At 38.8% G+C, this 24,798-nt stretch overlaps 1 long non-coding RNA gene across 2 annotated transcripts; it reads left to right on the top strand.

Moving 5' to 3' along the window:
- Positions 1-341: 341 nt before the first annotated feature.
- Positions 342-22,488, top strand: LOC114030344. 2 transcript variants are annotated; one of them, XR_003567600.1, is made up of 3 exons: positions 342-411; positions 19,499-19,602; positions 22,453-22,488. It is a non-coding gene; the product is annotated as an uncharacterized LOC114030344 (long non-coding RNA). The 2 variants fall into 2 exon arrangements; XR_003567599.1 differs by lacking the exon at positions 342-411 and adding an exon at positions 19,173-19,234.
- The last annotated feature ends 2,310 nt before the right edge of the window (positions 22,489-24,798 follow it).

Raw genomic sequence — 24,798 nt, 5'->3', positions numbered from 1 at the left:
GGCAGTCAGGGAGCCAGTAACCCACGGCGCCTGTGAAGTGCCAGTTCCCCACGAAGGCGGTCAGGGCACCCCGGTTCCTCTTCCTGCGAGGTGGGTGTCTCCACAGCTTTTTGAGAGGAAGGGGGGAGGGGACAGAAGCTCAAAGGTTTGTTGAGGAAGTTTCCGGGCCCGGTCCCGCGGCTCTGTGTGCCTACCATGCTCCTTCCCGTCCCCTGCAGGGAAGCCATTGCTCCCTCGGTGCGGAAGAGAGGAGGGATATGCAAATGAGTCGCCAAGTAGTCCCTCTCTGCGGATGCTGGGAGAGTGCCTTGTTGGGCGAAGAAAGTGCTAAAATTTGTGAAAAGTCCGTTTTCTGGTGTGTTCTGAGGCGGCCTTGTGGTTGCGTGGAGGCGGAAGTCTGGCGGCTGAGCTGTATGTTGGGGTGTGGGAGGTGTGGGAGGAGGGCGAGGCTTGGTGAAGTGTTTGTTAGTCGCCGCGTTTGTAAAAGGGTGATGTTGCGAAGGGGTAGGGGACTGGAACACCTGGGCTTCTTTAATTTTTTCTCGGTTCCTTGGTTAAGATGAAGTGTAGTGTGTGTTCTAATTAATGTCTCATACGTTATTCATTAGAGAAAAGCATATTAAATGGGTGTTTGAAGCGCTGGGCTGAGGGGAGGGTTTGCTGCTGAGAGCGGCGGGGGTTTCTTCTCGAGCCTGGAGAGCAGTGGGTTTAAAAACTGGGTAGTGTTTGAGCTTTTCGTTGTTTTGTAATTTGAGTGGTTGCTTACAATTTGTGTTCGAAATTAAGTTTTTCTATAATTTAAAGTCGGGGAGTTACAGAGCTCAGTAAGTTTTCGTTGTTTTACTGTTATGTGGACAGCAAGTACCTTCCTTACTTTTTTGGGAGGAGTTTTAGTTGTGGAGTTCGTGTTTGTCGAATCCAAGAGCGGTAACCAGCGCGTGCCCTCTTTTTCCGGGTATTTACCCAAGAGCTTTCACGTGTTGCCGTGGTTCAGGTCTTGGACCCAGAACTAAGTGCGAAACCCAGACACTGAAAGAACTGCGGAGGTGCTGTATGGTGTCTTGTCCCTTTGTCTAACCTCTGTAATTGCGGTTGGGCCTGGTCTGGTCGATGCTATTGTCAGTATCCATATGATTTATTATTAAACTGCTTATAATGGTTCTAGAGCTCCTGGTCTTTATTCTGTATCACTCTAGCCTCCCAATATGGAGGTAACTCTGACTATCCCAGTTTGGGGAATTTGACAACACACCAGAGCCTTCCTGTTCTGCAGCTCATTTGACAGATGAGGAAACTGAAGCAAACAGCGACAAGTGACTTAGCCAGGGTCTGGTCTCAAGTCAGGTTTTCGTGACTGTAGCCTAAGTATTCTATCCACTGAGTCGCCCAGGTGGCTTATACAAGTAAGTAACCAGCATTCCGAAGTACCTAGAGATGGGAAAAAAAAAAAGTTCTGAGGAATCATTCTCAAAATGGGTGGAATGAGATTAAAGGAAATTTCTGCAGCCCAAAACATATCATTAGTTTCATTCTTTTTTCCCAAGGTGATAGTATTTGTTTAAATTACATGTCTTTTTTTTTTAAGAAGATAACATTTCATATTTCCCCCAATTACATGTAGAAACAATTTTTAACATTCTTTTTTTTAAATTTTGGATACCAAATTCTCTTCCTCCTTTCCTACCTCCCCATCGAAAAGGCAAGCAATTTGATATGTTATATATGTGCAGTTATGCAAAACATTTCCACATCAGTCATGTTGAGAAAGAAAACAGACCAAAAGAAAAGAAAAATGGAGAAAGTAAAGAAAAAATATGCTTTGATCTGCATTCAGACTCCATCAGTTCTTTCTCTGGCAATTGATAGCGTTTTTCATCATGAGTCCTTCGTAAATTCTATGCTTTTAAAGAGTGTATTTAAAGTACTCCAAAGTAATTTAAGCTATCTTTCAGATGTTATGTGAAAAAGGTGAGAAAAATTATTTTTTCTCCTTTCTCTGTGAAGGTTACAGTTTCCATACTGTCATTATCAAACTGTATCAATTTAAAATTACCTCCAAATCATTCTGACAAATTCCTTCATGAAGGATTTGGTTGTTCTTCACCCTTAGAACCAATTACACAAAGGTGGGGAGGGGAGGTGGCAGGAGGAAGAGGAGATTTTCCTTTTTTGCTAGGTCAGATCTACTTGGTCAAAACCTTAATAGTTAAAAGGAAAGAAGGTATGTGGTAAGCAGACTGAGTCAAAGAATTAGAGTATTATGTCGGGTGCCAAATGGGCAAAATAAAAAAGTATAGGAAACATGATGCCTTTCTTCAAAGAGCTTCCCAAGCCATAGTAGTGATACCACACCCAATCCATAAGGAGAGAACAAAAGAGAGCAAAAGTGCAAAGAATTCTAAACAAAATGCTCTTAGAAAACTAATTAGGTATCAGCTAGGAACATGTGTGACCAGAGGCCAGACTTCCTGACCTATGCAAACTGTCTTCCAGACCCTTCACAGGTAGTTGAGCTCACCTCATAGCATTTCACTTTAAGGCCAGGAACTTTTTGTTTTTCCTAACTGTGGTCAAACAAGTGTGTAATTCCCACGTAATTTTTTACCTAGGTTAAATCTGTCACTGCTATGACAAAGAAAAATGCCTCCATCTGTTTGGGAGTGCCCATGGGAAATTCAGCCAGTGATGCCACAGCAAAAAGGACAGAAGAATCAGACTTGATAGAACAGTTAAGGTGACACCCTGACCAAAATTTAGTGGCATATTCAATTTTACCAAACATGTTATTCTTCTTCAAGGATATGCTATCTCCTGATAGAGCTATTATTCAGGCAAGAAAGGGTTAACTCCCCCCCTAGAGATTTAATTCTTAACTGTACCTACACTGCAAGATAAGAGAGGTTAATTTATTGTCATTGACTATGGTCTCTGACATCAGCCATCATAGTTCACCATAGGGTGAGATTCTATAAGTATCTGGATTTGAGTCATTTCTCCCATTAATTTCTTTGGGAGATTATCAAGAACAACAGGAGATGTGATCCACAGTTAGGGCAGCTTACCAACTACCTTAATGGCTCAATGAAGGATGCTTTTGGCTGCTGAAACAACAATGCTGCCTCATATTTGAACATGCCTTCCAGGGACTACCTGCTATTTAACATCAAAAGTTAAAATCAATTGAAAATTAGACAAGGAGAGAACATGAATTTAGATTAACATATCCTTTGGCAGTTAAGGGATTGGAACATTCATTGAAATCTGTTGTCATTTTCAGTCATGTTTGACTCTCCATACCAAATACCATACCAAACCATATTTGTTTTTTGTTTGTTTGTTTGCAGAGATACTGTATTGGTAGCACTTCTCTACCTCATTTTACAGATGAGGAAACTAAGGCAAACAGCGTTAAGTAACTTGCCCAGGGGCTCACAGCTACTAAATGTCTGAGGCTGGATTTAAACTCGTGAAGATGAATCTTTCTGGTTCTAAGCCCAGTGCTCTATCTATGGTGTAACCTAGTTGTCCTTCCTTGCAATTAGTGAACCATTAATACTACAAGAAAAAAGTGATTAATAAACCAAGGAAAAGTACACATACAAGTAACTCATGCTGCTTTGACTGAACTTTTTGAAATGTGGAAGAACACTTTTTGCTGAATGGGAATTTTGCATGCTGTGTAGGACTAAAATGTGTTTTTTCTAGATGGTACATGATACATTGCTGAGAGTGATAAATGTTTCTGTAGGTGTAGGACATGAGAAGTTTCCTTCTATACTGTGGCACTATCTATACGGGCCACACGCTGGCCTTCTGCCAGTTGTGCGCCAGTACCTACTTCCCTTAAAAGAAGTACACCACCAGAGTCTTACCCACGCCTGGGTCCTCAGTCCTCAGCCAGATCACCACACAGAGACGAGCCATCAGGAGGCACCAACACCAGAGCTTTATTCAGAGGCCAACACAGCAAACCATCATAGCAAGCCCAAGCAGCAAGGCCAGAGCAACAGGCAGGAGCCAGGGGAGCGCGCACGTGTGTGATCTGACCACGCTTGTTCCTAAGTACCTACTTAGCCCCTCCTCCCCAGCCCGCCTACTAGTCAATGATTGTAGGGTCAGATACCAGAAGGGGCTGTCTGAATTTAGCACACCAAGGGGGAGGGAGTGACGTAGGAGGCCAGGATTGGATACAGGAAGGAGGCATCTGGGATTGACGCATAGACAAGAGTACGTGACCTAGGAAGTCAGACTCAGGAGGGGACTGGGTCAGTGCTGCACAAGGTCAGGAAGGTCACAAGAGGCATCTGGGGATGACGTTGCATATAGGGAGGGGACTAAGCAGAGGGAGCTCAGTCCTCTGCCATCCCACTCCCACGTGGCACCGCCCCTTGCCTCAGGAGCTCAGGCTCGGCTACTTCCTTGAACCCAGCTTATCTCATAGCACTGCCCAATTGCCTCATGGCTTCTCCGTATCCAGCCCATCCCAGTACACACGACTCTGCCTACCACAGTCCCTGCCTCGACTTCCAAAATACCCAGATCTTACCTTACCCATGCCACAGCACCCAACTGGCAGCTGCCAACATCAGACAGTCCCTCACAACTATCATCACCACTTAAGTAATGCCATAACCAGTAAACACAAGTCCATACTGGACCAATTGGTGAAGAGCCTTTAGAGTTCCTAAAGTTCATATTAACCAGATGGTTTCAGGCCTAAATAGAAAAGTCACTTTCATAGGCCTCCTTTGGTATGATTTCAAACCATGACAGCTATAATAAATCATGTGACAGTTCCATTTAAAAATAGATGGCTTTTGGGCCTTAGAGAGTTCCATAATAATTAACAATAATAATAATATTCAAGTATCAAATAGTAGTCTGTCTAGCATTAGGGTCAAGAAATTTAGAGTTAAAAAGGCCTTTAGACTGAGAAGGGGATTTTGGCCTGACTTGGCAATTTCTAACCAACACACAACAAAAGCAGGCTACTTTTTATTCTACCTCATACAGGGATTTTCAACTAAGAGCCATAAACTCAGAGGACCAAATGACAGCTGTTCCTTTATCTATCCCTTCCTAACCTCACCTTCCTTTACTTTCTCTAAATGAGTAAGTGAACATAACTTTGTGTTGTCGTAAATTATTGGGGACTTATAACACCATCAACAGCATACCTGTGGACTAGCTTGGGTTCACTGAATAAATTTGCCCTTGGGTGGATTGGTGTCACATGAGGCAACATGGATGACCCAGAGAACCATAGATTTGATTGTACTGAGATTGTCCAAAGACTTTGTTTTACCCTATTAACATATATGTCAGAGTAAGGCAGGATTCTTTTTAAAAATTTATTTTATTTTTAATTTATGGAATAAAACAAGCATTTCCATAATAATACAATAAAAAAGATGATTGCACATGAACCCCATTTAAAATAACTCTAGACAGTATAAAATACCTGGGAATACACCTGCCAAAACAAACATAGGAACTATATAAACAAACTATAAATAAACTATATAAACAAAATTATTTTTAAAAACACCTTTTTATACAAATAAAATCAGATTTAAATAATTGGAGAAATAGTAATTGTTCATGGATAGGCAGGGCCAATATAATAAAAATGATAATTTTACCCAACTAATTTATATATTCAATGCCATCCCAATTAAATTACCAAAAAATTATTGTACTGAATTAGAAAAAATAATAAGAAAATTCATTTGGAAGACCAAAATGTCAAATATATCAAAGGAAATAAGGTGGGATTCTTACACAATATATTCCATAAGATGAACTTATTTTTATTTTGACTACTATGTTTGAGTAAATCAAATTGATTGCTGTAATGCATTCCATAGTGTCTGCTCTCCTAAGTCATCTGGGCCTGACTCAGGCCAGTCCTCTGGTACTTCATCTCTGTTATGAGACTGAAATGAGATACTTGTAGATCATTCTATAGTTAACAAAAAGGGATTTACTTAACCAGAGCAGGAGAACAATTTAATAGGATGTGCTTTGAAGACTTCTGTGGAGTTTAAAATTGTCCAGCTTACACTAAAAGAAACTGAGGTGGAGCTCTGAGCCAATGGCATATTATTAAAGGGTCCAGGGTCCCCTCTAATGAAGTGAACCTCAGATCCTCCTCATGATTTGAGATGCCTCTGGTCCCCAGGATCTTATTTTTTAGAGGGTATGATGTCCAAATATGCAAAAAAAGGCATAGTAAAATACAGAATCTCATTGGTCGGTAGACCTTGTTCTTAGGATCCAGAAATTAAGATGGACAAGGTAAGAGTCATCTCCAGTGACCAAGTGGTTATAAGATGGTCACCTGCTCATGTTGAGCAACAGAGAGTGGTCCAGGGGTACAAAAATAATTTGGGGAACTTTTCAAAGAATCAAGGCATTCCACCCATGTTGGATGTGGACATGGAAATTGAGTAAAAGTGGCTGGAGATATCTTTGTCAGCATTCGTGGTTGCACCAATGAGCGTCATAAGTAGTGACCATTACTTTAAAGTTTGAGGCCTACTATAAAGTTCTTCTATAAGAACCTATCTTATCTAATTATCCCTTTATGATTTATGTAAAATATCAAACTGATTAATACTTTTTGGAATAGAGGTCCTAATGAATCATATCTCACACCTGCAGAGTTGATTTGGCTGAACAAAGTTCTGCATTAGTAGCTTGTCACAATCCTCCAGTCAAGTATCAGTGTTTGCCTAGAACTCCCCTTGGCTGTTTTGTAACCAGCAGTCCAAGAAGTGGTATCAGTAGCCTGAGCTTTTTGTCCTCCGAGCTGGTCAAGACTCAAGAATGTTTTCAATACCTTTTGAAGAAAAAATATTCCTATTTGCAGGGGCTAGGGAAAGTGGGTGGGAAATTTAGCATATTACTTGGAAGTACTACACACTTCATAATGTCTATAAGAATGTTTGCTATTTAGAATTTTTGTAACTGGAGGTCCCAGCCCTCATTTATAAAATATAGGTAAATTGTTATTCCTTGCTAGAAAACTTATACATGCATATTTGGCATACTGTTAAGCTGAGGCCTCTTCTACTTAATGTTTGAATCCTTCTAAAGTCACTCAATTTGTGACATTCTACATTCCTTTGTGGATTCTCAAAGGAAAGTAGTAATTCTGAGCAAAAACTCATTTTGTCTCCCAAAGAGCAAGCCTCTTCTCTGTACACCCAGTCACTGCACAGCAGCGGTGTTGCCAGGATGGTGTTAATACCTGGGACTAACCTGAGATATTGTACCTGTTTTCCTCCATCCCCAATGCTCCCTACCACCAGATCTGAGATTTCAGGCTTCTGCCCTGCCCAGAGAGCTCGTAGCAAATCACCTTTTGGTGTTGCAACACCCTTGCAAGACTCTTGGGAGTTGCCACCTGGGGAGGCTGTGTTCACCCTCTCTTCCTACCTTTTCCTTCTATAATCTCACAGTTTGTGGAGCCCTAACCCAGGAGCGCAAGCTGAGGAGCAGCCCAACTCCTCTCCAGTCATCCCAAGACCTACTGTACCGCTTATAAAGAATTTCCTTAGGGGCAGCTAGGTGGCGCAGTGGATAGAGCACCGGGCCCTGAAGTCAAGATGACCTGAGTTCAAATGTGGCCTCAGACCAAACACTTGACATGTACTAGCTGTGTGACCCTGGGCAAGTCACTTAACCCCGATTGCCTAAAAAAAAAAAAGAAAAAGAATTTCCTTAAATACTTTATATATATATATATGTTTATATATTATATATATTTATATATATTTTTCCTTAAATAAAGAATTTATAAATTCTATATCTATGACCTCTTTTTTTTTTTTAGTGAGGCAGTTGGGGTTAAGTGACTTGCCCAAGGTCACACAGCTAGTACATGTCAAGTGTTTGGTCTGAGGCCAAGATTTGAACTCAGGTCCTCCTGACTTCAGGGCCGGCGCTCTATCCACTGTGCCACCTAGCTGACCCTTCTTTCTCTTTTTTCTTTCCTGGCTGTGGTGGTTAATTGATTACAAAATCACTTCTTTAGAGGGTGATTACTGCTCAAGGTAGGAAGTTATTTCAAAAGGAGAATCTGCTGGATTCCACTTTTCATTTACCTTTTGTGAATCTCCAAATAATCCTAACTCATTTAGTGGAAAATAAGTAGGGCATCACATCATTGGGTAGCAGGAGTAAGTAATTCGAGGATACCCCTCAGCGTTTTCCCCTGTCTTCTAATGACAAGGCAGGTTTTATAGCAGAAATGCTTCTTGTGTTTTGGGCTGGTATTTTTAGTCAAGTGTTTTCATCTAAAATTGCTACTCTGTATTATTCTTCGAGCATGGCACTAATAGTAAATGCTGCTGTGACTAACAAAAATTAAAAAAAAAAAACCACGTAAGAGGGAGTCCACTATTTGCTCCCACACCAGGTGGAGACTATAATGAGTGTTCTCAGGAATGAAAAGGCTAGGACTTTGGAGCTCAAGTACCCATATTTTCCTGATGTTCTGAGCAGCTGGTATTCAGGAAAGTATTTCTTCAGGGGGATAGCCATGTTTTCTAGGTGGAAACAATTCATCATGTCCATAACCGACTTAATTATTAGGGAATGATCAGCTGAAACTAGAGACCTCCTAATAGTGAATGATCCCTGGTATCAGGTGATCTGGCATCATGAACCCCACATGGCCCTGGTGGAGCTTCTTTTAAATCTCATGAGTCAGGAAACCCAGAAGGGCAAAGTTCTTTAAACTATCAGAAATTCTGCATTTTCTGAAGCTACTGGGAGAAAAAAAAATATCTAAAAGCCACAAGGAAAGTGGCTTTGGCACTTTGGCAGTGCCCCATTGGCAGTGAGTAATTTATGACCTGGACATGTAGTATATGCCACTACGTGTTTGCCAGTTTACTTACACAGGGTTTTGTTCTGTTTTTTTAAATCAATTTCAATTACTTTCTATTTATATTCAAACTGTAGTCAATAAAACAACAAGCATCTATTAAGCAACATATATGAGACAATGTTGCAAAAATAGTTATATACAGAATATATACAAAATAACAAGGTATTTTTAGGAGGGAGGGCTTCCTACCTCTTAGCAGAGAAGTGTAGAATGAGAGAGGTTTCCAGGCATGGGGGAGTGTATGTGTGCGCCCGCGTGTGCGTTTGTCTGCGGGTTACTTTTCTTTAAAGTGAGCTTATTTGTTACAAGGAAGGGCTTTGGGGGGGGGGGGGTCATTATAATGATCATGATTCCAGAAATCACTTATATGGAAATGTTCATGTAGATGTTTATCAAGTTCATAATACAAAATCATAACAAAAAAATTAAGGGAGGTCGGGCACTTGGGATGGGGAATCTGGAAAGGCTTTATGTAGAACATAGGATCTCAAGAGAGCTTTGAGGGAAAAAAGGGATTCTCAGAGTAGCAGGTTAGGAGGGAGCGCATTGTAGGCAAGAGAGAAAGCCCCTGCAAAGACCCAGAGAGGGAAGATGGAGTGTCTTGCGTGAGCAACAGGAAGAAGAGTTTGGCTGAAATGTAGAGTGCAGGAAGGGGAGGAATAAAGCTTGACAAGGTAAGGTAGATTGGGGCCATGTTATGAAGGGCTTCACCGGAGTTGACAGAGTAAAGGAGTGACGTGGTCAGGAAAATCAGCTTGGCAGGTGGATGGAAGATGGATGGAGAGGAGAGAGAGCTGAGGCGGGGGAATCCAAGCAGGAAGCGGGAGTTGATGCCCCGGCCGGGAGTCCATTGCCCGGTTCTAAGGCTAAGGTTTTTGGAAAAGGCTTCATCCAAGAGGTGTGGCTTGAGATGGACAGATTCAGAAATGTCGAGAAAAGGGAAGAGAATCGAGAACCGGCATAATTGTAAATTAGGACGGGCTCGGTATAAAAATAAAAAAATAAAATAAAACGAAACCAATCTACCAGCAAAAGGAATCTGCTCTCGTCCCACTGAAACGAGAAAATGCCTAATGTTGTACAAGGCATCTCATTTCCTTGTCCAAATTCCTAGTTGCTTTGAATGTTAGCTTGTTAGATGTCTATCTCTGGAAGGCCGAATGAGTGACATTACAAAAGGGGAGACCGTATGCAGATGAGAAGACTTGTGGGCCTGTTTTGTGACCAATTACTCCTGGAAAATACAGATTTGAGGATCAGAGAGTCATAGCTACGTTGCGTTGTTTGAAATGTTTTGAAATTTCTGTGTTTACGTGCTTGGAGCTTGATGTGTGAGATATCAAACTCTTGTCTTAGTGACCCTAATGTGTGAGTGTGTTGAGGTAGAGGGCAAGCGTGAGGTATTATTATATGTTTGGTTGATAAAAGTGACTTTATTAGGTTAGAGAGGAGGTTTTTTTAAGAGCGTGATTTTTTTTTGTTACATGGTTGGTTTGGTTTCTGCGGTTTTTCGAAATGTCGGTAACTGTACTGTGTTATCTGTGGAATTTGGGGTCTGCGTTAGCGCGTTTTCTGTACCTTTAAAAGCAACTTGGTAAGTGTTCGGGAGTTTGAAAAGTCACTGTAACTTGTGACCGAAGTTTTGCAAGCAGCTTGGAAAGTGTATGGGAGTTTAAAAAGTTACTGTAACTTGTGACAGAAATGCTGTTTTTCGCAGGGAGAGAGCTTGCGTTTTTCAGAAGACGGTTTGAAGTTTGAGAGAAAATTTCGAGTAGGTTCACGGGAAGTACTACGTTAAATACTACTGTATTAATCCTCAGGTTGCTGCAGAATGTGTGTTTTATTAATTACGGTGTGACTTTAGGCGGACTTTAGTTCTTTCCGTCACGTAAAACTCCTTCAGTACGGCGGGGGCTTTCCCCAGAGCGAGGCGTTTTTCTTTAGTGTATAGAATGGGGTAGACTCTTTCAATGTACCTCCCCACGACGAGGAGCTACGCTTTATTAGTGGTAGTGGAAGGTCTGAAGAGTTCTGGCTTTCTTTTGCACGTTTTACACAATGGTTTTTATTTAGATGTCAAACCTCGCACCTCTTAATTGGTGCAGAGATTCTTTTGCTTACCTAATTCCAGGGGGGAAAAAATTGATATACAGCCTTGGTCACTTGAAATCGTTTGTCTTAATTTTTTTCGCCAGCCTGTCTACATTTAATTTCACATTTCCTTGTTTTTTCTTCTCCGGCTGATGACTACAGATCTTTCTCTCCTCCCCCCACCCCTTTTCTCAGCACAATCCTCCTACCTGTGACTTCCATTTTCCAAGAAAATAAAAAAATATGCAAATAGGTATGAAAGTTAATGTTAGGAGAAAGGTGTATTCGGGACATCTACTCCACTGTCAGCTCAAGGGACATTGAAACTTTCTAGCCTAGTTTATTTCTTGACTAAAATTTCCCAGATCATGCCTGGCCCATCCTGGCTGGATCTTGACTTGTGGTACCAGCTAAAAACTCGAGGTCACCTCTCAAAAAACAGCTGGACTCGGATTTGGGAATTCATTCACTTGGACTCTCCGGATTATACAGGTTTACTATAATGTGTTTTTCCCCCTCTCCCCCTCCCCCCCCAGTGTAGGAGAGGACCACTCCTAGTGCTTTCAGTCTGAATTCACAGTTACAAATGATACCATTCTATCTCAATTTTCCCAAGGCACATTCACTGCCAACACTACAAATTATAGAACTCACTACTTCGATTAGACGCACTGACTCAGGTAAGTGGGAGCACAAGAGCATCTCCAGAAAGGAAGACACAGGTGTGAAGGGGGTGGGAGTAGGGGAAGGCCTTGCATTGCAGGTGTCTGGTTTCCGGGTGTCTGGCCCAAACCAGGTTCCTGTGGGGGTGTGTTTACTCATGTGTATTTCAGCTCTGCACCAGCACCTTATCTATTTGTTGAAGAGTTCTCCACAGATTTCAGAGGGGTGTGTGTCATTTCAGTATTTTTTTAAATTCAGAGATGACTATTTTCAGAGCTCTATCACTTTTACAAAAAAAAAAAGGAGGAAAGAAAGAAAGAAAGAAAAGGAGGTATCACAACTAGCAAAGAGTTTTCCAAAATTCAGTACTAGTTTTCTCAAAAGTCACAGACAATTGAATTGTGTCCTATATAAATATAAACATAGGTTTATTTTTCCTTCTGGTCACATGCATTCAAATCTTTCCAATTGCTTTACTGTAGAATTCCTGAAGAAGCACCTGTCCCTTTTGACAGATTTGCTTTGGTTTTCCAACAACAAAGTAAATGCCTTTTTGCTGCTGTGGCTATTTCTTTAAAAACAAAAATGCCACTGAACTCAAAATCTTATTTAAAAAAGAAAAAAGAATGTTGAAAACTGGCTTTACATGTAATTGGAAAAAATAAAATACTATTTACAAAAAAAAAAAGAACCAAATCTTTTGTGATTCCAACTATTCAACTACTTATCTAGTGCTGAAGAACCACCTGTGGTTAACTCTTCTTTCCATCTTGGAAAGGAGACATGTTTAGATCAGGAAGCAAATATAAGCAAAGAGTAAGCAAAATTTAATTTTAGGAGACTATTTTACCTTACCACTGTGTTCTGTAAATGATTTAGTAGAATTTAATTGTCTAGGTAAATTAAAAGCCAAGTCACCTAACAGGAATTAGAATAGACTTCAGTTTGCAAGTTTTTTAAAAAGAAAAAAAAGATTTTTTTTTACAAACTACCTATAAAACATGAAATTCCATTTTGGTCAGGATAAATTAAAGTTTTACAATTAATTGGTATCATAGAAGAAAATTTGTGTTAATGTGCAAAGGAGAGATTTAGTGGAGTGAGAGAAACCAGTTCTGAGCATAGACTTGGGAAATGATTAAAAAAAAAATGTGTAGGACTGAAGAATTAATGAAGGTAAATGAAGTGTGAAATCAGAGTATTCGAAGACTGGTTTGAGGAGATTTTGGATCTCATTGGGATAAAAAGGAGATGGGAAGATTTCTATGCCTGTAAATTTGTGAACACTATATAGAGAAATGCCTGTTAGTATTAGTTTTGAGATTTCTCATGATCTTGAGTTTTATTTAATTAATTTGGATATTCTTGTTGATGTGGAGAAATATTTATGGAACATGCATTAAAGTTACAGTATTCTATCTGGCAACATTAACTAAGTGGAGAATATAGAAATAAATTTGCCGCATGGAATTATTTGAGTATAGCATACTGAAATTTTGTCCTCAAAGGACTAATCAAAGAGGATTTTCTAATCTTTATGTGGGAAATATATATTCATAATTTCATTACTATGTAGTAGATGTTATGCTTGCAATTTCTATGTTACAAAAGAACCTCATAGACCCCGAAAGGTAGAGATGGGAATGCAAGACTGCCATGTTAGTCTTTGGAAGTAGACTTACTAAAAGTAGTAGGTCCTATAATTTTTAGTTCAAGCAGTGAATGATATAATTTGATTGTATAATTTTCGTAAACAGAGTCAGACAAATTGTCATATAAATCACTTCTATACTATAAGCAAACTTGTAAGTCTCCTGAGTTCAGGTGTGAGTGTTTGTGTTGGGAGATGGGGAGAAATCTCAGTTTCTCAGTAAACCAATTCACTATTTTACAGTTTACAAGGTTTCTTCTTTCACAGAGTTGATAAGATTTGAGGGCCTTCCCATGGTTGATGATCCAGAGGACTTAAGATCTATCTAGCAAGTCTCCAAAGAACTTTACAAATAATGAGAATTTAGTATAAGAACTTCAAATTATTCGGACTAGTATTTTTAGGTACATATATGTGTGTTTGTTGTTTGTTTTCCTTTTAAATCTATTTCTGTAAATATGTTTTGCTTGACCAGAAGTTGGTCCAGTTTTACAGTATTTTAGCTGCCAGTCTCTCAAACATCTCTTATAAGGTACATTGCCTGGTACTGCTAAAATACCCTGGTTATCAGCCAATAGAGGTTAAGATTGCACAATGATAAGTGAATACAAAAACACCCTATTCATATATGTGTATGTACATATGTGTGTATATGTATGTGTGTATACATCACATATATGTTACTGACATGGCTTTTAAAGCACTACAAATGTCTGTTAAAATTGCATCTCTATATTACCTCAATTTACCCCAACTAAAGGAAACTTGACATACAGTTTTTCCTTCATAGATTTGAATTTGAAACTGCCTCCATCAGCACAGTTTGACCTTGGGGAGATTGTCTGGTCCTGGTCATTGTCCTTGACCTTGGCACAGCCCTTATCTCACCAGCTTATCTAATTTTTTCCTGACCAGGCAAACTATGTTTTGCATACCTCCTTCAGCTTTCAGTCCCATCTCACTTGGTTTCTCAGCTCTGGTCAGTCATCTCATCCCCCATCTCCTCAAAAGAACCAAATTTATCTATGTCTACCTTAGATCCTTAGTGTTTAAGCCCTGTCACTTCCTTGTTCGCTTTTACCAGCCTGTTGCTACACATAGGTAGCCAGTTGTTTATGTATCTGCTATTCTCACCTAGGCTGAGTTCTTTCACATTCATTGTCCACATGGCCTGGTGTGACCTCACCTACTCTCTGCCTTGGTTGGAATGTCCTCGGGACTCATTCTGGTCAAGCTGAGCTGAAGTTGGTCTTCTTTGGGAAATACCTATTCAAACTTCTTTCTGTATCCCACATATACACCAGTCTGGTATCCTCATTATCTTCTCTCTTCTCTTCCATACATCCTACATATACTGTTTTCACTACTTAGAATAGTTGTCCTATGGAAGTGAGATTTGACTTAGTCTGGTGTGGCCAGAGAACAGGTATAAATTGTAAAGAGATCTGTACTCAATGAATAGAAAAAACAACTTTCTAATAATTAGTGCTATCCCCCAGTAGGATAGATGAGTTCAGGAGGTTGTAAGTTCCCCATCACTTGAGATATTTAAACAGACACTGAGTGACCCTCAGTTAGGATGTTGGAAAGGAATTCCTGTCTGGATGAGGGGTAGATTAAATGGCCTCTCAGATTTCTTCTTGTTCTTGGCTTTTATGATTCTATGTTATACCACATGTATTCCCATGCTTCTTCCATTTCTCCAGACTGAAATGTCTGTGTCCTTTTCTCTCTCGTCCAAATACCACCCATTCTTTTTTGTTTCATTTTGTTTTTTGCTTTTTGGTGAGGCAATTGGGGTTAAGTGACTTGCCCAAGGTCACACAGCTAGTAAGTCTCAAATGTCTGAGGCCAGATTTGAACTTAGGTCCTCCTGACTCCAAGACCAGAGCTCTATCCACTTTGCCACCTAGCTGCCCCAATATCACCCATTCTTTAAGGCCCATCTCAAGTCCCTTTCCTAACTAGTCCAAGCACTTTGACCTCTCCCTTTCCTAAACTTTTAAATCCTTCAGAATATAATCCAGCACCTAACTATATCCTGTTTTGTACTGTTCTAAACTGCTTTGCATGTGTTAGAGGCAGCTAGGTAGGCATCAAGAAGTTATTGTTGTTGTTTAGTCAGGTCCAAATTTTCGTTACCCTACTGACCATACTGTCCGTGGTGTTTTCTTGTCAAGGATACTAGAATGGCTTGCCATTTCTTTCTCCAATGGATTAAGGCAAACAGAGGTTAAGTGACTTGCCCAGAGTCACACAGCTAGTAAGTATCTGAGGTCACATTTGAACTCAGGTCTTCCTGACTCCAGGACCAGTGCTGTATCCACTGGGCCATCTAACTGCAACTGAGTCCAGAAGACTTGAGGTCAAATCTGGCCTCAGGCACTTGCTAATTATGTGACCCTGGGCAAGTCACTTAACCTCTGTCTAACTCAGTTTCGTCATTTTCAAATGGAAGTAATATCACCTACCTCACAGGGTTGTTTTGAGCACCAAATGAGATAGTATTTGTGAAGTACTTTGCAAACTTTAAAGTGACATCTCATATTATTATTATTATTAATCTTGTTTACTCTAATTGTGTTTTAAGTTCCTTGAGAACAGAGCTTGGGGCATATCCTCTCTGTTTATCCTCCACAGTGCTTAGCATAGCACATGGTAGCCACTCAAATCAGTATTTGCTGGCTTTGGTCGAAGAATATTGGGTTGTGAACCTGCTTAGGATATTATCAAGTCACAGATGCAGTCTATCATACTGTATGTCCTACAGGAAGAAGTCCAGATTCTTCCAACGGGCATCGGAGGCTCTCATCTGACTTTGACCTGTGGCAGTACTGCCTTTTACGAGGCACAGGTGGCCCCATTCATAACTACTTCTCAATTTCCTCTATTCTCTTTCCCAGCCTTTGTGACCACTATTAAAAAGGCAAGGCAGTTCATCTGTTCGGCAGAAAGGCTATAGTAGCTTCTTCCAGTAGTCCTAATGAGGGCATCAGCCTCTCTCCAACTCTGAGGCTACCCTGCAGCCAGCCCTACTCCTTGCTTTTCTAAGCTGGATCCAAGTAACCCAACCTTCTGGACTAGGCCTTATGCTGCATAGCTGTAAGTGTTAACAGGAAGGATAATAAGAGAGCCAGGATGAGCTTTGTATTTGGCTCTGAGGAATCTTATTATCTGACTTTCTCTGGGTGTCCCTGAAGAGAGTGACTTCAAAAGAGTAAGATGCAATGTAGGCTCTCAAGGCTTAATCTGCATACCTCAAAGCAACAGGCAGTATTGAGTTGTGAGCACCAGGCCTGAGTTAGCAGCACCCTGAAAACTCCCTGTGAATCCTTTCCCATTGTCCTGGGCATACTTGGGTCAAAGGTCACAGGCACCTGGCAATCAAGGGTCACAGAACCCTGACAGCTCCCTTCCAAGAAGGAGCTCCCAATAATGGATTCTGGAGCTTGGTACAGAATGCCCTGGGTCATGGTAAAACAAAACAAAACAAAAAACAACAACAAAAACAAACTACTTCTGCTCACATCAGGCTACTGGAAATGTATTAAAAGAACTCAGGAAACAAACACACATAAGGTCATGGGGAGCCACCGTAAGAAAGCAGCCCCCATTTTCACAGATTGAATGTGGCTTCTATTATCCTTTAGGAATGATGGTTAGTTCTTATTGACCAGGGTCTAGCAGGTGAGTTAACCTGTACTTCGGTCTTATTGTAGAATTTTATCTCTGTTGCTGTAGACTAAAGTCAGGATTGTCTGTTACATTAGCCCAGGAGCAAAGATAAGCAGAGAAAGGTTTGAAAATGGCAAAGATGAGGCACATTCCTCCTCCTTTTATATCTGGAGGATATTGTTTAAGATGAAATGATTTTAGAAGAGGAAGAGACAGAACCATCACCACCACCCTCTTCTACACCTTAGAGATATGATCCTAACAAACAAGAAGACAAAGACCAAAACCGCATCCTTATTATGAGCTCTTATTGACTTACTTAATGAACCTCTGTTGAATTGAAGGGAATTAAAATGACTCATGCCTCATGATTTCCAGCATCTGATTGGAGATTTTCCCTGAGTCGGGCATGACACACAGAAACAAAATCAGAGACCGACAAAGAAGCTACTCAGGTAACCAGCCTCACTAGAGCTACTCAGTTTTTATGCTCTCCCTGCTGTCTACACAGTCAATTCTTTAGCATAAAAGCCAGTTTGGGGCAGCTAGGTGGTTCAGTGGATAGAGTACCAGGCCTGGAATCAGGAGGACCTGAGTTCAAATCTAGCCTTAGACACTTGACACTTACTAGCTGTGTGACCCTGGGTAAGTCACTTAACCCCATTGCCTAGCAAAAAAAAAAAACCCAAATTAAAAATAAATAAATAAATAAATAAATAAATGAAAGCCAGTTTAGAAACATTGGCCTAGATTTGTTCAGGCACCTAGGTGGTACAATGGATAAAGGAGGACTTGAATTCAAATTTGGCTTCAAACAGTTAATATGACTGTGGGCAAGTCACTTAACCCAATTTGTCTCAGTTTCCTCATCTGTAAAATGAGCTGAAAAAGGAAATAGCAAACCACTACTGTATCTTTGACACAAAAACACCAAATGGGGTCATGAAGAGTCACACATGAGTAAAACAATTCAACCACAACAAAGATTTGTTCAGAGGGAGAAAAAAGCTCTTGCCCTTCTCAGAGTTATGAGGAATAACTGCTGTCTGGGTCAATTGCCTTACCTTCCTCATTGGACTGATAATAATCACTTTCCCAACCAAGATAACTATGGGGCACCTGGCAGTGTCTCCTCATATATAAAATGGGCATAGTAAATATTTGCCTGATGTACCTTCCTGGGCTTTTTGTAGGGAAAATGCATTGCAAATGTTAAAACATAGGACAAGGAGTAAATTCCAGAACCTCCAGGATGGGGCATTTTCTTTCAAGGAGAGCACACAATGTGTCTTGTGGGTCCAAGAATTTCATAAAGAGCAGATTCTTTTCAAGACTTAAGTATAATTTCCTAATTGATTGGGTGACCTAATTGAACAGTAACTAAGTTACAGTTGCTACTCTCTTACTTAATTTATACATTATAAATTATACATTAAATTTATATATTCTCTCAAGTTTCTGACATTATGGAGGAAAGTCAGGCTGCATATTGTAAGGAAATCTTATTTACTCTGGTTTCTCTTGTTTTTTTTTTTTTTCTTATTATTAATGCTAATCTAGCTTCTTCTACTTTTAACCTCACAACGAAGGAGGAACCTGAACCTTCCAGAAGTCAAGGACAATGCTCTACTCCTTTTTAAGGAAAGATAATAGAGGACAGAAAAACCATCTACTTGGTAGATGAGGGCTCAGAGTTATGAAATTCTTGTTTTACCCATGAGGCAATGGGGGAGGGTATCACAAAGTTGTTTTATACCTTGACGAAGTGCTGACATTTTTGAAAGGGAGCCTCTCCTTATGTCTTCTTTGTGAGGCTGTCTTGTTGATGATGCTGTCCCAGGAGCTGATAGTTTTCAGGCAGTAAAATGCAGAGAAAGGTAAGGGGTGTTAGTGTGGTGTGGTAATGTATGTTCTTCCTTCCCCTTTACTTTCCACCTCTCCTTTCTAGGTTTCTATTTGAATGACTCCCTTCTAGGATGACTCCCTTGTAGGATTACTTCCTTGTGGTGAAAGGCTTATGGAGCTCAATGGAACTATGAACTATACTGTACAGGGTTACCTAAAATGGGCAGGTCATAGTGGAGAATTCAGACAAAAGCTGATTCCCCTGGAGAAGGAAACGGCAAACCACTCTAGTATATAGGTCAAGAAAACCCCATGGCCGGTATTACAATGCTAAAAAGATATGATATCAGAATGGCATACTACTTTTGGTCCATGGAGTCATGAAGAGTCGGATAGTGAACAACAACACTTGAGTAAGTCTAAAGACTTTTTTTAAAGGGGTTTAAAGGTGTGATTGGTTGTTTTATCTAAAGGTGTTCAAAGTTTCAGTTCTTTGTCTTCTCTTTAAGGTATTTGCTTTGTAAGTCTCCTGTTAAATCCTGGTGCCCCCCCCCCTTTTCTATTTCCATAATAATTTTTTGTTTTATTATTTTGTTCCTGTAACTTCTCTGAGAATTTGTGCTAGTTTATTTTTTTCATGCTTCCTTAGTAATAGTGAATTTATCTTTTGTATTAAGGTCCTATGCTCTCTTTAATTGGGATCACCTACTGGAGATCTTTTCTTGGAGATGGACTCATACATTCCTGAAGATCCACATTTGGAAAACTGTTCTTTTTAATGGTTGGTAACTTTAGGTATTGTTGGTAATCCATTCAACTTTTGCAATGAAAATTTACCTAATTTCTCATAAAGGTGTCAAGGACAAAAAGCTTTCTTTAGCTACATAAGGTGCCAAGTTTTGTTGTTTTTTTTTTTATGTAAAAAGAATATAATAGAGCACATATTAAGGAAAAATGACAGTTTAAATTTATCTTCTATTGAATCACTCATCTAAAAACTGGGACACCCACTGATTCTTTTTTTTTATTAATTTATTTTGATGTATCAACAATCATTTCCATAAGCTTTTAAATTTTAATTTTTTCTCCCCCTCCCTCCTCCCCTCCATTCCCAAGACAGTTCACAATCTGATATAGGCTATACATATACATTCCTGTTAAACTTATTTTCACATTAGTGATGTTGTAAAGAAGAATTAGAACCAATAGGAAGAACCACCAGAAAGAGGAAACAAAACAAACAGAAGAAAAAAAATAGCAAATAGTAGGCTTTGGTCTGCATTTAAATTCCATAGTTCTTTCTTTGGATGTGGATAGCATTTTCCATCATGAGACTTTTGGAGTTGTCTTAGATCCTTGCATTGCTGGGAAGAGCTAAGTCTATCAAAGTTAGCCATCTCACAACGTGGCTGTTGCTGTGTACAATATTCTCCTGGTTCTGCTCACTTCACTCAGCATCAGTTCATATAAGTCTTTCCAGGTTTTTCTGAAGTCTCCTTCCTCATCATTTCTTATAGCACAATAGTATTCCATTACATTCATATATGTCAACTTGTTCAGCCATTCCCCAATTGATGGACATTCCCTCAATTTCCAATTCTTTGCCACCACAGAAGGGACTGTTATAATTATTTTTGTACATGTGGGTCCCTTTCCCACTTTTATGATCTATTTGGGACACAGCCCTAGAAGTGCTATTGCTGGGTCAAAGAGTATGCGCATTTTTATAGCCCTTTGGGCATGGTTCCAAATTGCTCTCCAGAATGGTTGGATCATTTCATAACTCTACCGACAATGCATTAGTGTTTTAATTTTCCCACATCTTCTCTAACATTTATCATTGTCCTGTTTTGTCATGTTGGCCAATATGATAGGTGTGATGTGGTACCTCAGAGTTGTTTTGATTTGCATTTCTCTAATCAATAGTGATTTAGAGCATTTTTTTCATATGACTATAAATGACTTTAATTTCTTCATTTGAGAACTGCTTTTTCATATCCTTTGACCATTTATCAATTGGAGAATGACTAGTATTCTTATAAATTTGACTTAATTCTCTATGTATTTTAGAAATGAGGAAGTGAGCAGAACCAGGAGAACATTGTATGCAGTAACAGCCACATTGTGAGATGACTAACTTTGATAGACTTAACCCTTCTCAGCAATACAAGGATCTAAGACATCTCCAAAGGTTTCATGATGGAAAATGCTATCCACATCCAAAGAAAGAACTATGGAGTTTGAATGCAGATGGAAGCATACTATTTGCTATTTTTTTTCATCTGTTTTGTTTTGTTTCCATTTTCTGGTGGTTTCTCCCATTGGTTCTAATTTTTCCTTACAACATGACTAATGTGAAAATATGTTTAATAGGAATTTATATGTATAACCTATATCAGATTGTGAGCTGTCTTGGGAATGGAGGTGGGGAGGAAGGGGGAGAAAAATTTTAAATTCAAAAGCTTATGGAAGTGATTGTTGATAAATCAAAATAAATTAATAAAAAAAAAAGGAAAAAAAAAGAAATGAGGCCCTCATCACAGACACTGGTTGTAAAAATTCTTTCCCAGTTTTCTGCTTCCCTCATAATCTTGATTGCATTGGCTTTGTTTGTCCAAAAACTTTTCAATTTAACGTAATCAAAATTATCTATTTTGCATTTTGTAATGTTCTCTATCTTCTGTTTGGTCATGAATTCTTCTGTACTCCATAAATCTGATAGGTAAACTATTCCTTGCTCTCCCAGTTTGCTTAGAGTATCAGCCTTTATATCTAAATCATGAACCCATTTTGACTTTCTTTTGGTATATGGTGTGAAATTTTGGTCTATGCCTAGTTTCTGCCATACTCTTTTCCAGTTTTCCCAGCAGTTTTTGTCAAATACTGGTCTTATCCCAGAAGCTGGGGTCTTTGGGTTTATCAGACAGTAGATTACTATAATCATTGACTACTGTGTCTTGCATACATACTCCACTTATCTACCACTCAATTTCTTAGCCAGTACCTAGTTTTGATGATTGCTGCTTTATAATACAATTTAAGATCTGGACAGGCTAGGCCACCTTCCCCTGCATTTCTTTTTATTAGTTCCCTTGATGTTCTGGACCTTTTGTTATTCCAAATAAATCTTGTCATTATTTTTTCTAACTCTATAAAATAATTTTTTGGTAGTTTGATTGTTATGGCACTGAATAAGTAAATTAGCTTAGGTAGAATTGTCATTTTTATTATATAGCTCAGCCTACCCATGAACAACTGATGTGTTTCCAATTATCTGACTTTATTTGTGTGAAAAGTATTTTGTAAATGTGTTCATATAGTTCCTGGGTTTATTTTGGTAGGTAGACACCTAAATATTTTATAATGCCTACTGCAACTTTAAATGGAATTTCTCTTTCTATCTCTTGCTTTTGGGCTTTGTTGGTAATATATAGAAATGCTGAAGATTTATGTGGATTTATTTTATAGATTGCAACTTTGCTAAAGTTGTTTATTATTTCAAGTAGTTTTTTACTTGATTCTCTAGATTTCTCTTAGTATATCATCATATCATCTGCAAAGAGTGATAGCTTTGTTTCTTCCTTGCCTATTCTAATACCTTCAATTTCTTTTTCTTCTCTTATTGCTAAAGCTAATGTTTCCAGTACCATATTGAACAACAGTGGTGATAATGGACATCCTTGTTTCACCCCTGATCCTATTGGAAATGCTTCTAGCTTATCTCCATTACATATGATGCTTGCTGAAGATTTTAGGTAAATGCTACTTATTATGTTAAGGAAGACTCCATTTATTCCTATGCTCTCTAGTATTTTTAATAGGAATGGATTTTGTATTTTGGATGTTGTATTTTGCCAAAAGCTTTTTCTGCATCCTTTGAGATGATCACGTGGCTTCTGTTAGTTTTGGTGTTGATATGATCAATTATACTGATAGTTTTCTTGATATTGAACCAGCCCTGCATTCCTGTTATAAATCCTACCTGGTTGTAGTGTATTATTCTCGTGATAAGTTGGTGTAACCTATTTGCTAATATTTTATTTAAACTTTTTGCATCTATATTCATTAGGGAAATTGGTCTATAATTTTCTTTCTCTGTTTTAACTCTTCCCAGTTTAGGTATCAGCACCATATTTGTATCATAGAAAGAATTTGGTAAGACTTCTTCTTTGCCTATTTTCCCAAATAGTCTATATAATATTTGAATTAATTGGTCTTTAAATGTTTGATGGAATTCACTTATAAATCCATCTGGCCCTGGAAATTTTTTCCTTGGGAGTTCATCAATGGCTTATTCGATTTCTTTTTCTGAGATGGAGTTATTTAAGTGTTTTACTTCCTCTTTTGTTAATCTGGGCAATTCATATTTTTGTAAATATTCATCCATAAGATTGTCAAATTTATTGGCATGTAGTTGGGCAAAATAGTTCCTAATTGTTGTTTTAATTTCATCTTCATTGGTGTTGGATTCACCCTTTTCATTTTTGATACTGGTAATTTGGTTTTCTTCTTTCTTTTTTTAAATTAAATTAACCAAAGGTTTATCTATTTTATTGTTTTTCCCTCATAAAACCAGCTCTTAGTCTTATTTATTAGTTCAATAGTTTTCTTAATTTCAATTTTATTAATCTCTCCTTTGGTTTTCAGTATTTCTAATTTAGTATTTAATTAGGGATTTTTAATATGTTCTTTTTCTAGTTTTTTTAGTTGTATGCCCAATTCATTGATCTTCTCTTTCTCTGTTTTATTCATGTAAGCAATTAGAGGTATAAAACTTCCCCTAAGAACTGCTTTTGCTACATCCCATAAGTTTTGGTATGTTGTCTAATTATTATCATTCTCTTGAATGAAGTTATTGATTGTTTCTGTGATTTGTTGTTTGAATCATTCATTCTCTAGGATTAGGATTATTTAGTTTCCAATTAATTTTTAGTCTATCTTTCCATGGCCTTTTATTACATATGATTTTTATTGTATCATGATCTGAAAAGGATGCATTTAATACTTCTGCCTTTCTGCACTGAATTGTGAGGTTTTTATGCCCTAGCATATGGTCAATTTTTGTGTATGTGCCATGCACCACCAAGAAAAATGTATATTCGTTTCTATCCCCATTCAATTTTCTCCAGAGGTCCATCATACCTAACTTTTCTAAAATTCTGTTCACCTCCTTAACTTCTTTCTTGTTTATTTTGTGGTTAGATTTATCTAGTTGAGAGAGGGGGAGGTTGAGGCCCCCCACTAATATAGTTTTGCTGTTTATTTCTTCCTGTAAATCCCTGAACTTCTCCTCTAAGAATCTGGATACTATTATCACTTGATGCATATATGTTGAGTAATGATATTACTTTATTGTCTGTGGTGCCTTTTTGCAGGATGTAGTTTCCTTCCTTATCTCTTTTGATAACATCTATTTTTGCTTTTGTTTTGTCTGAGATCAGGATTGCTACCCCTGCTTTTTTTACTTCAGCTGAAGCATAATATATTCTACTTCAGCCTTCTACTTTTACCCTATGTGTGTCCCTCTGTTTCAAATGTGTTTCCTGTAAACAACCTATTGTAGGATTATGGTTTTTAATCCATTCTGCTATCCATTTCCATTTTATGGAAGAGTTCATCCCATTCACATTCACAGTTATGATTACTATCTGTGTCTTTCTCTCCATCCTATTTCCCCCAGTTTATGTTTTTCTTTCTCCTTTCTCCCTTTCCCTCATCACTAGTGCTTTGCTTTTGACCACCGCCTCCCTCAGTCCCACCTCCCTTAGTCCTACCTCCCTTCTATTAGCCCCCTCTCTTTTCTTCCCTTTTACGCTTACTACTTCTTCCCTCCCTTCTATCCTCTCTCCTTTTTCTTTCCCCTTTTCCCTCCTACTGCCTATAGGGCAAGTTAGATTTCTATACCTGAATATGTTATTCCCTCCTTGAGCCAAATCTTATGAGAGTCAGGTTCAAACAATGCTCATCTCCCTCCCTT

Source organism: Vombatus ursinus, unplaced genomic scaffold (genome assembly GCF_900497805.2).
Source record: "Vombatus ursinus unplaced genomic scaffold, bare-nosed wombat genome assembly UNPS02014959.1, whole genome shotgun sequence".
Lineage (NCBI taxonomy): Eukaryota > Metazoa > Chordata > Mammalia > Diprotodontia > Vombatidae > Vombatus > Vombatus ursinus.
This window is presented reverse-complemented; position numbering and strand designations above follow the sequence as displayed.